Source organism: Ceratotherium simum, chromosome 37 (genome assembly GCF_057802395.1).
Source record: "Ceratotherium simum simum isolate JZ-2026a chromosome 37, ASM5780239v1, whole genome shotgun sequence".
Lineage (NCBI taxonomy): Eukaryota > Metazoa > Chordata > Mammalia > Perissodactyla > Rhinocerotidae > Ceratotherium > Ceratotherium simum.
In genome coordinates, this window is record NC_141936.1 from 19320198 (window position 1) to 19333096 (window position 12899).

The window sequence follows — 12899 nt, forward strand, 5'->3', positions numbered from 1 at the left end:
CTCAAATCCACTTTCTGCTCTCTGGCCATAATTATATCACTTCCCTGCTGAAACCCTCTGACTGCTTCCAATCACATGGAGTAAAATCCACTCCTGCCCTGCCCTCGCCTACCTCACCAGCCCCATCGACCTCCACTTCTCTCATACCCTCGACTGCTAACCTGACAGGGTTCTTTCTGTTCTTAAAATCCCTAGGCTCTTTCCCACCCATGGCTTTTGCTCCAACTCCTCCCTCAGCCTGGAATCTCCTTTCTCCTGGTCACTGAAGGGTGGATCTGCTTATCAGCCAGGTCTCAGCTCCAGTCCAGACTTCCCAACCTTGTTTGTGACATTGATGCCTTTGTCAGTCTAGTAAAGTCTATGGACATCTCCTCAGAATAATGTTTTTAAATATCTAAAATAAAATACATAAAATTACAAAGAAAACCAACAACAGGACGCAATTATCAAAATATTAAAGAAACAAACAGGTGATAAAATAATACATCAGCTTCTTTATTACTGTATTAAGTAATAAGATCTAGTTGTTGGTCTCATAACTATCACAATTTGAAGTAGTAAGGAAATAAAAGACATTTAAGATACCTACAGATGCTGCCATGCGATGTGAAAATATCTGTGATTTCCATTGGTGACAAGCCACAGGCACTGCTAATGCTACTGTGGTTTGTAGCCTATCATCATAATTGAATAAAATGCTATATTTCAAGTAGAGATTAGAGAAAATGAATGTTTGTTTAACCATCAAGTTAAAGGGCATCCTGAGTTCTTTCCCAGCTTAAAACTTCAGTGAGGATGGGATAGAGCTGGGAATCTGCATTTTTCACAGTCTCCCCTAGTGCTTCTACCTGTGGCAGCACTGTGGGAGACAGAGTGACTTAGGGGGTGACACATGAGCAGTATCAGAATTCTTTTCCCTTGTGCTAAGTCTCCCCCCATCCCATCAGAGGCCTACAATGCTATCACAGACTTGGGTTCAGGGAACTTTCAGGAAAGCTGTTTTAAAAGCAGCTCTCACCGGGTGTCTTCTGCTAAAACCTGGGAGGAAGAGCTGAGCTGTAGAAAGTCAGAGGGAGACGTTGACCATCTGTCCAGAAATCCTCCAGACCTCAGAGACACCACGGGCCTGTTTACAGAGGAGATGACCTCGTAAGTCAGCAAAAACGCACGCTTCACGTCTAAGAGAATGTCAAGAACAAATTAACAAATTGGGGCGCTTAAGAAAATAAACACATTGGCTCCAAACTATAGAAAGAAAGCTGCAAAATCTAAAATTAATGTGTGGTTCCATCAAAAGTCTATAAATCTAAGGTGTAGTAAACTAGTCAACTATAACTAAAAATAAATTAATTAAATGGAATGTAAAATGATACCTCCAAAAGCGAATGATCCCAGGGACCATGAGATCTGGAAATGCCTCTGAAACCTCAAAACTCAAATACTCAAAGATCTGGGAAGTCACACCCTTGCTCCCATCCTAATCTCAGTGGACTCTGCTGCCCTCATCCCTTGGGACACAGCCCAGTCTCCTCTAATCTTTCTAAAATGCCAGTTTGAGCCTAGCAGAGGTCACAACCTCAGATGCCTATAGGGAGCTGGAGGACCATTTGATTCCTGCAGTAATTCAGCACAGTATCTTGGGCCTATGCACTTTTAAAGGGTCTAAGATAATGTCTGAGAACTAGAATATATATATATTCCAAACTGTGAAAGCAGAAAAATTGAATTATTATTTTTTTTAATTATAAAATCTTTACCAAATCCTTTATGGCCAAAAAAAAAAAATCTGTATTTAATGTGGCATATGGTTTCAACATGTTTGATATGATATGAAATGGGACCTCTAAAAGTAAGAGAGCCTATGAAATTCTTAAACTCCTTTGAACCAGGCAGAAAATAAAATGAATGGAGACAGGTACAGAATGATGATAAGCAGCCGATGCCTGGCCCCCACGTTGGATATGGAGATATGGCAAGCACATGCACTTTCTGAAAGGGGAACTGGCTACTTAGCTCTCACTAATTGCTGTCTCTTGGAAAAGGAGGTTCAGCATTGCCAGAAAGTCCAATTTCTAAGAAAAGTCAGGAATCCTGATTCTTATATAAAATCCCCAATTTCCAAGTATTGACAACTGATTCAAGGTTTTAATAAACACTCTTTTGGCCACAAGCAAAACTAGCCACACTGGGTTTGGAAACATGGGTTTAGAATACTAATTATATCCAAGACAGAAAACAAAAGAAGTTTCCCTTTCAGGTAGTTGAGTCATGTAAGTTTTCCAACGTAGGGTGCGTGTCTGGGGAGGGAGGGGGTATGGGAATGAGCAGGAGAGCTCATTGTAAATGACTTAAGCCTATATTTATAGGTCCGGAAAAGGGTTCAGCGTGAATATTATAAAATTATTTGAGGAATAATTAGTTCGGTAATGAGTCTGCAGGTGAGAAGCAGCTGTTTTGCTCCTGGGCTCGAGGTCACTGTCTCTGCTGTGTGAAGAGTCAGCAGTAATTAGAAGAACCCACGGTGCCAAACTAAATTAAAATTTTTCAAACCGTTACTCACCGTATGATATAATTTTGTTTCACATTCCCAGGATGAGGAAACTCAAATTAAGTCTCTATTCATTACAAAAATAGGCTAACTAATTTACTGCTATGAACTGTCTGTTTGTCGATGGTATTGAATGGTTTCCATCTACTGTAACAGATCATTCTGCACTAAAATAAATGGCAGCTGATTATACGCCAATGGTTTATTTAACAGCACTCAATTGTACTGAACTCTAAAAACGTAATGGGTCTCAGTGGACCCTCCTGCCTGCTATTTTTCTGAAAATAAAATATTGATGTAATTGGATTTCCCACCCACATTGATCCTCAAATGCACAGATGGGATCAGTTTAAGCAAAAATTGAGAAATAAAGAAATTGTGATAATCACAGAATAAAGTTATTTATTTCAGGACATTTGGAGTGTGTTTAATTAAGCTGCCTTGAAATCCATGGAAACCTTTGGATGGTATTCTCATAAGTCCTAGAGATTGTTTTAGAACTCCAGGTAAAGGCCAGGAAGAAAAAATAATATCAACAAGTGAACATTTAAAAGCAAAGAGAAGAAACCTTCAAAAAGATTTCATGGACCGTATCCTGGTAATACCAGACCAACTGGTTGGTTTAGTCAGTTTAATGAAGAAAATGCTACAAAACCTGTTGTTCAGCATCTTTCAGAAAAAACAAAACAGTTTGTTAATTGAATCTTTCACTTTTCAACTTGGTATTTTGCTATTGTGTAGACATACCTTTAATCACACCCTGCACGCAGCCAATTCCACTGATGTGACTGTGTAAGCAAGACCACAGGGTTGAGCTTTTAATAAGATGGGTTTACTCTAATGAAAGTTTTTTTGGTCTTTTCTTTTAGGTTTTCCTTGTTTTCTTTAGTTATCAACCTCTGGACTAATCTTGTTAATAGAATGATTTTGCCTGGTTTTTTAAATGTCTTCTCTGATCCAATCCAACTTGAGCAATTGAAATGCTTTCTTTCATCATCACTCAAAAGGTATCATTAGCCAACAGCAACAATAAAAAGGCTCAAATCCTTGCTGAATTTTCCCATCATTCCTAAAACAAGATAAACAACTCTCTGGAGTATTGAAGTTCTCAGCATCTGGGCAATTAAATATTTTTTTGTCTTGAACATAGACCACACCCTCGCAAGAAGGGGATTGGTTGAACAACGCCACCTAAAGGTTCTTTAGCGATCTGCCACTTTTCCACCATTAAAGAAAACAAAAATGGCTTCCCTCCCTCATCCTCAGCCCCCTTGTGTGAACAAATCTTCATGCTGGAGTTGTCCTTCCTAAAGTGATATGAACAGTGGCTTGTAATTTCCATCAAATTTTAAGTACACTGGAGATCTGGATAGTTTAAAGAACGTTGTCGTGAATCTTTTTGTAAAGTGAATAATACTTTAATTTATCTTTTCTGTGAATTTGGGTTAGATTTCCTTTAAGTGCAATGTATGTTAAAAAGTGCGTTTTCACCCTCCACCCAACAGATGAATGTGATCAAGAAATGAAGGTCCACAGTCAGGAGACCTGGGTCTTCATCTGGGTCTTCATCTAGTTCTTTTTCTGACCTGCCAGGTAACCTTGGAAAAATTGTTGAACCTCTCTGGAACTCAGTTCCCTTATTTATAAAGGGAGGATAATGATCATTTCTAATTTCCAGGGTCTTCAAGGAATTAAATAAGATTCTTTTCCACTGTGAGGGCGTTTTGTAGAATATTAGTGCTGTATAACATACTTGTTATTAATAATAATCATGGTCAGGGTGTGAAAGAGAATAGTGTGGGGTGGTCATCAAAGCCACTATAAGGGGACTGACATCGCCAACCTGATCCTTCAAACCCCACTGAGAATGACATTCTTGGTTTGAAGAGATCTGTGAAGGTCAGTCTCCTGGCACCCAATATTCCCCTAAAATTTCTTATCAAAAACCAGTTCAGCTTGTTTTTCCCTCTGAAAATTCAGTGAGTCTCTGGATATGCACATAGATGCAGACCTCCAGCATATTATTAAATTAGCACACAAAAGAGTCCCTTGTGTTACCTGGGGCAAATGAAGGAAAATTTAGCTTCCTGTTTATAACATTTTAGTAGTTCATTTCTTTTTCTCCAGGGATTCCTATGCACATTTTCTATAATAAAGAGTTAATTGGCAAATTTTTTAGATTTTATTTTTCCCTCTTGATTGATGGAGAAATGTGAGTGTGGTGGGCAAGTAGGCATCCAAATGGCAATGAGAGTAGATGAAGAAGTTTATACAAATTAGTAGGCCAAGAGTCTAATATTAGTATTAATGGGCAAGCCAAATTCATTCTTCCAATTGTATTCTAAAAGAAATGTACCAACACCTTATAAATGCCTGAATCAAGGCTGTGTAAGGGCATTTTTTTTTGAAGCCACTTAATGGGAAAACAATGACTAGTAAAAGAGGCCTGAAATTAGTTTCTTATACAGGCCTCCCCAAGAAGTGATAAAACCAAGCACATGGGAGGTCTCCATGCTGCTCTCTCCTCCACATCCTTGAAACATTATGCAACCTGGGGAGATATTTAAACTATGTTTGTCTTTTTTCTCCATAATCAAAAAGAGGAGTTGAGCTTAAGTTCTCAAGCCTAAAAAATACAAAAGGTAAATTAATAGAAAACTAGGCTCGAGGTAAAAGGCATTCGATCACAGAATGAGGATTATCACAGAATCAAAGGATCTTAGCATGCTAATGATGGAAGGGTATTTGAATAAACCATTGGTAACCTGGTTACATCAATCTCTTTTGAATATGAGTATCATGGGTCTATTGACCCCCAGGGCCTGATTATTCTGAACTCAGTGACAAAACTCAATCTGAGGACCTCCAAATCTGAGGACTCCAAATTTCCAAATATGAGTGAGGATTCAACCTCATCAGGATTCTGTTATTGGTGAAGACCCTGCTCTGGTGGCCATATTCATGTTGTACCATCCACCACTACCTATTACTCCCATGGTATCTTTTAATCCTCTCTTAACTGCACCAGATAAAGCCTTGCATTTGTAAAGCCTTTGATGGTTCATAAGGTACCTACATATACATTATCCAACAGGACAGGGATTAGTCATAATTTTTAGAGGAAGAAATCATTTCTGAGAAGTCAAGTAATATCTTCATGGTTTATATTACACGTTAAGTGGTGGAACCTAGTCTAGAATCCTTCTAGTGAGGGACTCCAAGAACTGGTTAGACACAAGGCCTTTTAGGGCTCTGAAATGATGGGATTCCATTACTTCTATAGAAATAGAAGTTTGTCCCCCATAATGTCTAGCATAATCTGGAGCAAATAGTACACAGTCAGTCAATCCTCTCTGAATTACTTGAACTATTTCCCAGAGCCTTCACACACCCAACAAGTAAACAATTTCACCCCATCCTCCTCCTTCCTTGTGATGATTCAGAATCTAACCTGGTAGAAACCCACGACTTCCTCACAAACAGCTCCATTCAGTGACTGAACCAGCAACATCCCCACCCAAGACCAAGGCTGTAGACACCATATTTAGAGGATGTATGGCTATGTTACTGTGGCTATAAGAATTCGTCCAGCCCCTTAACCACCCCTCACCCCAGCTTTGAACCTCCACTGTTGCCTGCTTTTTCTGTTTCTGACTTGCTGTACCAGTTCTCCCATTCTGCCTTGGCCCTTGGTTTTGCCAGCACTGTCTGCTCATTTGTTGATTTTGGTCCCTTCCCTTTCTAGTGCACCAAAGCCTCAGCATCCTGCCTGGCTAGAAAGAGATTTAGAAAAAGCAGGGTTCCCTCTACTGGCATTAACCACAGTATCATTTAATGTTCTTATTTCAGGAGCCATGTATTGTATGTAGCTAGGAGCTACCTACCTCTCAAAGCTCAAGGACTAATTCCAGCTGCCCCCAAAATGGTTGCCACATAGAGCCTGCTGTTGGTGCAAGAGCTGAGCAGGAGTTGGCAACTTTGTCAATACTTTAGGGATGGTGGGCTCATGAGCACATAGCCCACACCAGCCTCTGAGGCCTTTGAGTCAGGCCTAGGGCCCCAAAGTCTAAAGAACTGGGCGGGCAGAATTTGCCACAGTTTTAATGCATAAAATTCTCCCCAAAATTCTAGATTTCCAGATTAATTCCAATTGAATTTTTAAGTACCTGGAACACCATTCTCCTACATTTGTGCATGCCTGACTTTGCATTGTTCTGGTCTCCACTCCAATGAAAATCTTCAGAAAGGAATTCCCTAGCCACTCTGAATAATCACTGAAGAACAAGTCTGACTTCTCCCTCCATCATTCTCTATCCCATCGCCATGATTATGTGCTTCCCAGTGCTGATAACTCACTGAATTTTTTGCCTGTGCCTTTATCATCTATCTCTCCTGATTAGAATGGGAGCTTCATGAGGGCAAAACCTTTGTCTATCTCATTCATAGCCACTAGAAGAGCTCCTGACATAGAGCAGGGTTTCAGTAAATGTTTATTTTAGTAAGTGAATAAATGGATGAATGAATGAGTTGGCTATGAATGAATGAATATACCACTACTGGTACTCTTATATGTACCAAGCACTGTACTAAGCACCTTTCATACCTTATCACGTGATTTTCAAAAAATCCATTTTTTATTCAGGCAGAGCCTCATAGGAAACTCTATATTTGATCCAGAAATAAAACATAAGTAAAAAGGCCAAAGGAAACAGTGGTCGCCACCCAGCCACTTCTTCCCCCTTGCAGTATTGTACCTCATTTAATTCTCTTACCAATCCTATTGGATATGAATTATCATCAGTCCCATTTTATAGATTAGAAAATTGAGGCTCAGGAAAATTAAGTGACTTGTTCAGGCTCATATAAGCTAATAAGTCATAGGACAAGGTTATAAACCAATTCTGTCTGACTCTAATCATGTATGACTCTCTAAACCACAATTCTAAATGGCCTGCACATTCTCTGACATCCTGGGCAACTCATTCCAGAATAAGTTAACACTACGTTGGTATTTTCAGAGCCTATTTGAATAAGATTTGAATAGCTTATTGTAGTGTTTAATAATTAATTGCTATAGGTATATGAAGAATGATTTTTTCTTAATGAAAAATTTCAAGATGATATTATAATGTTAATATTCTCAGAAAGTACTCCCATGTGACATAGACCTCAATGTTAATGGGAGAGACTATATTCATATTTTTTTTCACAGATAATTCTTGAAAGCCAAAGTATTTAAGAATCTTCATTGAGGCAAAATTCTATTATCTGAGAAGTAGCTGCTTGGCAGTTTCTAAGAATTTAATAAATCTCTTTAGGAAGATGGTAGTTTCAAAAGAAAATTTCAAAGGGACTCGAGGATAGTCTGTTTTTTTGCATTACGAACTGTTTTGCTGGCTGTGAGAAGCCAGAGAAAACAAGAATGTTCGTTTTGCATTATTCGGTAAGTGGTATTGTGTTACCATTTTTTTCCCTTTTAATATGAGAAGCCCACGGATTTCATGGTGCAGATTCACAGCTACAGAAGGCTTGTTACGAGCTCTGTGGAATATCACTTTCACCAAGCCACACCGTCTCAGGGTCATCTGTTTTTCAGGTGACTTCACTGAGGACTGATCGCTGCCACACGCAGGTCCAGGAAGGGCTGCCTGGCACAACCTGCCACGGGCACCTGACACTCTCCTGCCTTTTATTTTGACTTTTGGCCGTGCATTCCACATTCTGCGTGTGTGTAGGGGGTCGGGGGTAAAATATACATAGCATAAAATTTACCATTTTAAGCATTTTTAAGTGTACAGCCCGGTGGCATTCAGCACGTTCACATTGTTGTGCAGCCATCACCACCATCCATCTCCAAAACTTTTTCATCGTCCCAGACTAAAACTCCATACACAGTAAACAACAAGTCCCCATCCGCCCCACCTCGCTCAGTCCCTGGCAACCACTGTTCTGCTTTTTGTCTCTGAATTTGACTACTCTAGGGACGTCATGTAAGTGGAATCATACAATATTCATCCTTTTGTCATTCCCCATTCTTGGTACACGTAACCTTTATTTCCTTTGAATTAAGAGACATGCTCTGGTGTCTACAGTGAGGTTGTATAGTTCTGCTGCATAACTCACAGGAGACACTTTGAAAAGGTTATTGTTTTTTTTCATATCTAGTTTACACATTCAGTAGTATTAGTGCTAATGAATCTGCAACATTTTGTCAAACAAATTATCGAGATTATATCATTTGGTCTTTCCTTCATGGAGGGAATTAAACTCCATCTCAAGGATGGAAGGGTAACAATTGGCCTAAGTCATCTTCTAGAACTGCCTAGAAAGTCAGGAACTGCAGTCACAGAGTCACAATGGGAAGGGACCAAAAGGAATAATAATTCTCAGTCCTACAGACTTCTGTGAGTTTTTGTAAATTTGTTCATGATTTTTATCTTTAAAGACTCATCTTTCCCTGATGATGGTTAGCAGGGGAAAAAAAAGAGAGAGGAAAAGAAACTTCTGTGTAGGAGGTGGAGGTAAGACTTGAAGGGAAGGCTTGGGAAGCAGCAAGGAAGGAGGGAGCCAGCTGTGTCCATTCCTCTTTGCAGCTGATCTGGGGAAATGAGAACCTCAGATGGACAAGTATGTGTTGGCAGCCATGGAGAGAAGAGGCAAGCAGGTGGCGTCTGGGGCCTCTGAGGAGGGAGAAGGTCTCCAGGAGGACGTGGCCCAGGACTGAAGACAAGGCCCTTGGGGTGCCCTAGCAGGTGCCTACGCTAGTCCCTGGTCAATTCAGAGACAGCTCTGGTGCTCCGATCAGCACAGCCACGGGGGAGAAATCAGGCTGCCAGGGCTTCCTACAGGGCCAGAATGGATGTCACTTTAGGAGCTGAGAGATGGCCCTGGTCCAGAGTCCTCCTAGAATATCTGCATCAGGACACTCGTGGTCTCACAGAAGTCAGCCAGCAGATCTCTGTGTGTAAGTCTGAGTGTGTATGTGTCAGAGAGAATGTGTGAGTGTGTGTGTGAGGGGAGAAGGGAGAAAGGAAAAAGGAGAGGAAGAGGTCGTGTTTAAAGAAAAAAATCCTATTGGAATGCTTTCTAATTTACCACCAGTCCCAATGCCTCTAACCGCATGGTGCCCAGTTGGCTTCAATCCTTGCATTTGCTTCCTCAACTAGACAATCAAGGGTGGATTTTGTGGATTTCTCTGGTGCCATGTGGACTCCTTGAAGTCTTAGGGTTGACTTCTAGGAATGTCTTTTAGTGTTTCTGGTCTCAGATATTGAGCTCTCTGCCTCTCTCCTTTGCCATACGGATGACATAAGGTGATAGGGCAAGATCTTAAGGGCACAATAGAGCTGATTATACAATCAGTTATAAAACACCATGCTGCTCCTATTCACACTGGGAGCTTAGAGGTGCTTTGCTCACCCAAGATTCACTACGTGGGCAGAGGAAAGATGGGTCAATCCTTGAGTTTATGATCAGTGAATGTAGATAAGAACTGCCTCACTGCTCTCCCCATTTCCCCTTTCTGTCAGGGGACCCAACATGCCACCATCTGGGAATTAATTAGGCTTATTCATGGTTTAAGACCAGTACAATAGGAAATATGCAAGGAGAACTGCATTAGTTTCCTGGGGCTGCCATGACGAAGTACCATGAACTGGTTGGCTTAACACAAAAGAAATTTAGTCTCTCACAGTTCTGGAAGCTGGAAATCCAAAATAAAGTTGTTAGTGGGGCCCTGCTCCCTCTGACTCTGGGTAGAATCCTTCTATCCTCTTCCTCGTATCTGGCAGTGGCCATCCATCCTTGGCATCCTTTGGTTTGCAGCTGTATCACTCCGACTTCTGCCCCTGTGGTCACATGGCATGCCCCATGTGTCTCTGTCTTCACATGGTATTTTCCTCTTCTTATAAGGACACCAGTCATATTGGATTAGGGCCCACCCTAATGTTCTCATCTTAACTTGATTACATCTGCAAAGACTATTTCCAAATAAGGTCACATTCACAGGTACTGAGGTTAAGACTTCAACGTAGCTTTTTGGAGACACAATTCAGCCCATGACAAGACTCTAACCTCAAACTCTTGCTTCATCTGCGGCCCACCCTCCTTGCCTTGATTCTGACTTGCTTATTCTAAAACCCTTCCCCGAGACTCTACCGCTCAGCTACTTAGTCCCTCCTTTCTGTGTTTCTGTTCTTCTTGGCTGACAAATCAGACTTCTATTCACTGGCCCCAACCTGAAAAACTTTATTGATCCTTTGGCCTTTGTCTGACTACCCAGACTTTGAGGCTAAGACTTGTGGTTTCAGAGAATAACCCAGACCTGTCCCCAACATGGAGTCCACAGCTCTGTGATGGCCACTGCGTCTAAGTTCTCCCCAAGGTCCAGCCCTTCTGGACCTGGAAAGCGATTCTCATACAGCTTTAGGCATCCATATATATTTACCATAGTTTCTCAAACTTGTTTTCGGAAGTAGGAAAAATTGGCTAACTCTATAATGAGGCAGTAAATAAAACAATTTAGACCAGTGGAAGGGTCAATTATGAGAAATAAATTAATTTCTTCAAAGATCAAATAATTAAATTAGTTCAAGTTTATACTAACAAACACATATATGGAAAGCTGTAGCAGTTTTAATAAGTCTCAGCCACAAAATGTTTGAAGGCAAGTATTTTTAACCTTAATTATTGGATTAATTGTATTAATCCCCCATTTACCATGTTGATATAGATCTGGTCTAAAGCCTGAGCCACATACAGGAGCAAACATAGCTAATTCATTAGCCCACCACCCTCTAAACAATAATGTTTAGTTAGCTTAGTAAGATCTAAATATCTCTCAGGTCCAAAAAAAGTTAGGCATTTTCTAAAGAGCCACAATTTGCATTCCTTCAACACAAAGAGATGGCCAATGGCAAAATTAAACAGACTGAAGTTGCCGACAGCCATGTCATCTTATAGCTGTAAAAATCCTGTTGCTTACAATTTATAAAAAGATTAACAGCTTGGCCATGCTTATGGTCTAACAAACATATACTTAGTGACATCATTGGAACCCTCCAGTCAGCCACATACATGAATTCAAAGAAGAAAGCCAACAATTTTCCCACTACTAGTCATTCCAGTTATTAATATGTGCGTGTGCATTTCTCTAGCCTGTCTGTCCTCCCTTGTGAAGTTTTAAAATAAATCATCTTTATTTGGCAGAAAGAAACTCAGAAAGTACAACTGACCAGCACATGTTTTGTTGTCATTCAAACTCAGCCAATTCTCCAGCCACTATTTCTGCTCATGGGGCCACCAGAGACTAAACGAAATATTTCCATCCCCTGCCAAGAACACATGCCAGTATTTACTAGTACTTATGCAAAATAATTTTCCAAAATCAGTTTTCAAAAGCTGGATGCTCAGTTGACTTATAAAGTCTAAAATGAATTAATAGGAAAGAAATAGTCCCAGATGCACAAGTTATCAATTTTATGCATGGGATGAGTAAGCCTTACATATTTCAACTAAGCTGGAATTACAATAACACCATTTCTCTTGAGAGAAATGGTGGCTGCTGTAAAAATGAAGATGTGCTTTGTTTTACTTGCATAACAGGAAGTATTCTTGTCTGGATTAAAATGATTGGCATGAAGGCTTGAAGATGCTGCCTCACCAATTGATTTGTCACCAGTTCTAAACCATGTGTACTTAACCATAGTGGGCTGAACGATGTAAGATAATATTTCTATTCATTCATTCATTTATTCATTCCTTCATCCAACATTTACTGAGAAATTCCATGTGTAAAGCATTGGACTAGGATCTTTGAATTCAATGATAAAGAAGAAAGTGTTCCTTCTTGCAAGGGACTCAATCTAGTAAAGACACTTCACTGTCCTCATATGTATTGCCTTTTTATCAGTCAGGGTTTTTGGGTTGTAAGCAATAGAATCCTTCTCTAGCTTGCTTAAAAATTTGGAAATCTTGGGAAAGATGAGGGGCAGCTCACTGAATCTGGGGACAAAGCAAAGAACAGGTCTCAGAAAGGATAGGGGCCAGATCCTTTGGGGTTTCTGGGTAGGAAGAAAAATGTCTAGATCTTTCAGGTTGCTGCACTCTAGGTGAATGTTCTCTGACTATTTTCAGTCTTTGTCACACCACTTTGGATTTTAATTAGTCTATATGGTATCACATATTTACTACTTTACCAGGTAAGGAGGGGGTATGTTGACTGACAGACTCACCAAGATTGTTTCCAATGGAGGAGAAGCAGTTTCCCAAAGCAAATTCAGGTGCTTTTTCTAGAACAGGAAATGGATTCTGAGCAAGCAGAATAGCCCTGTCCTAGCCTTTATTCCCCCCA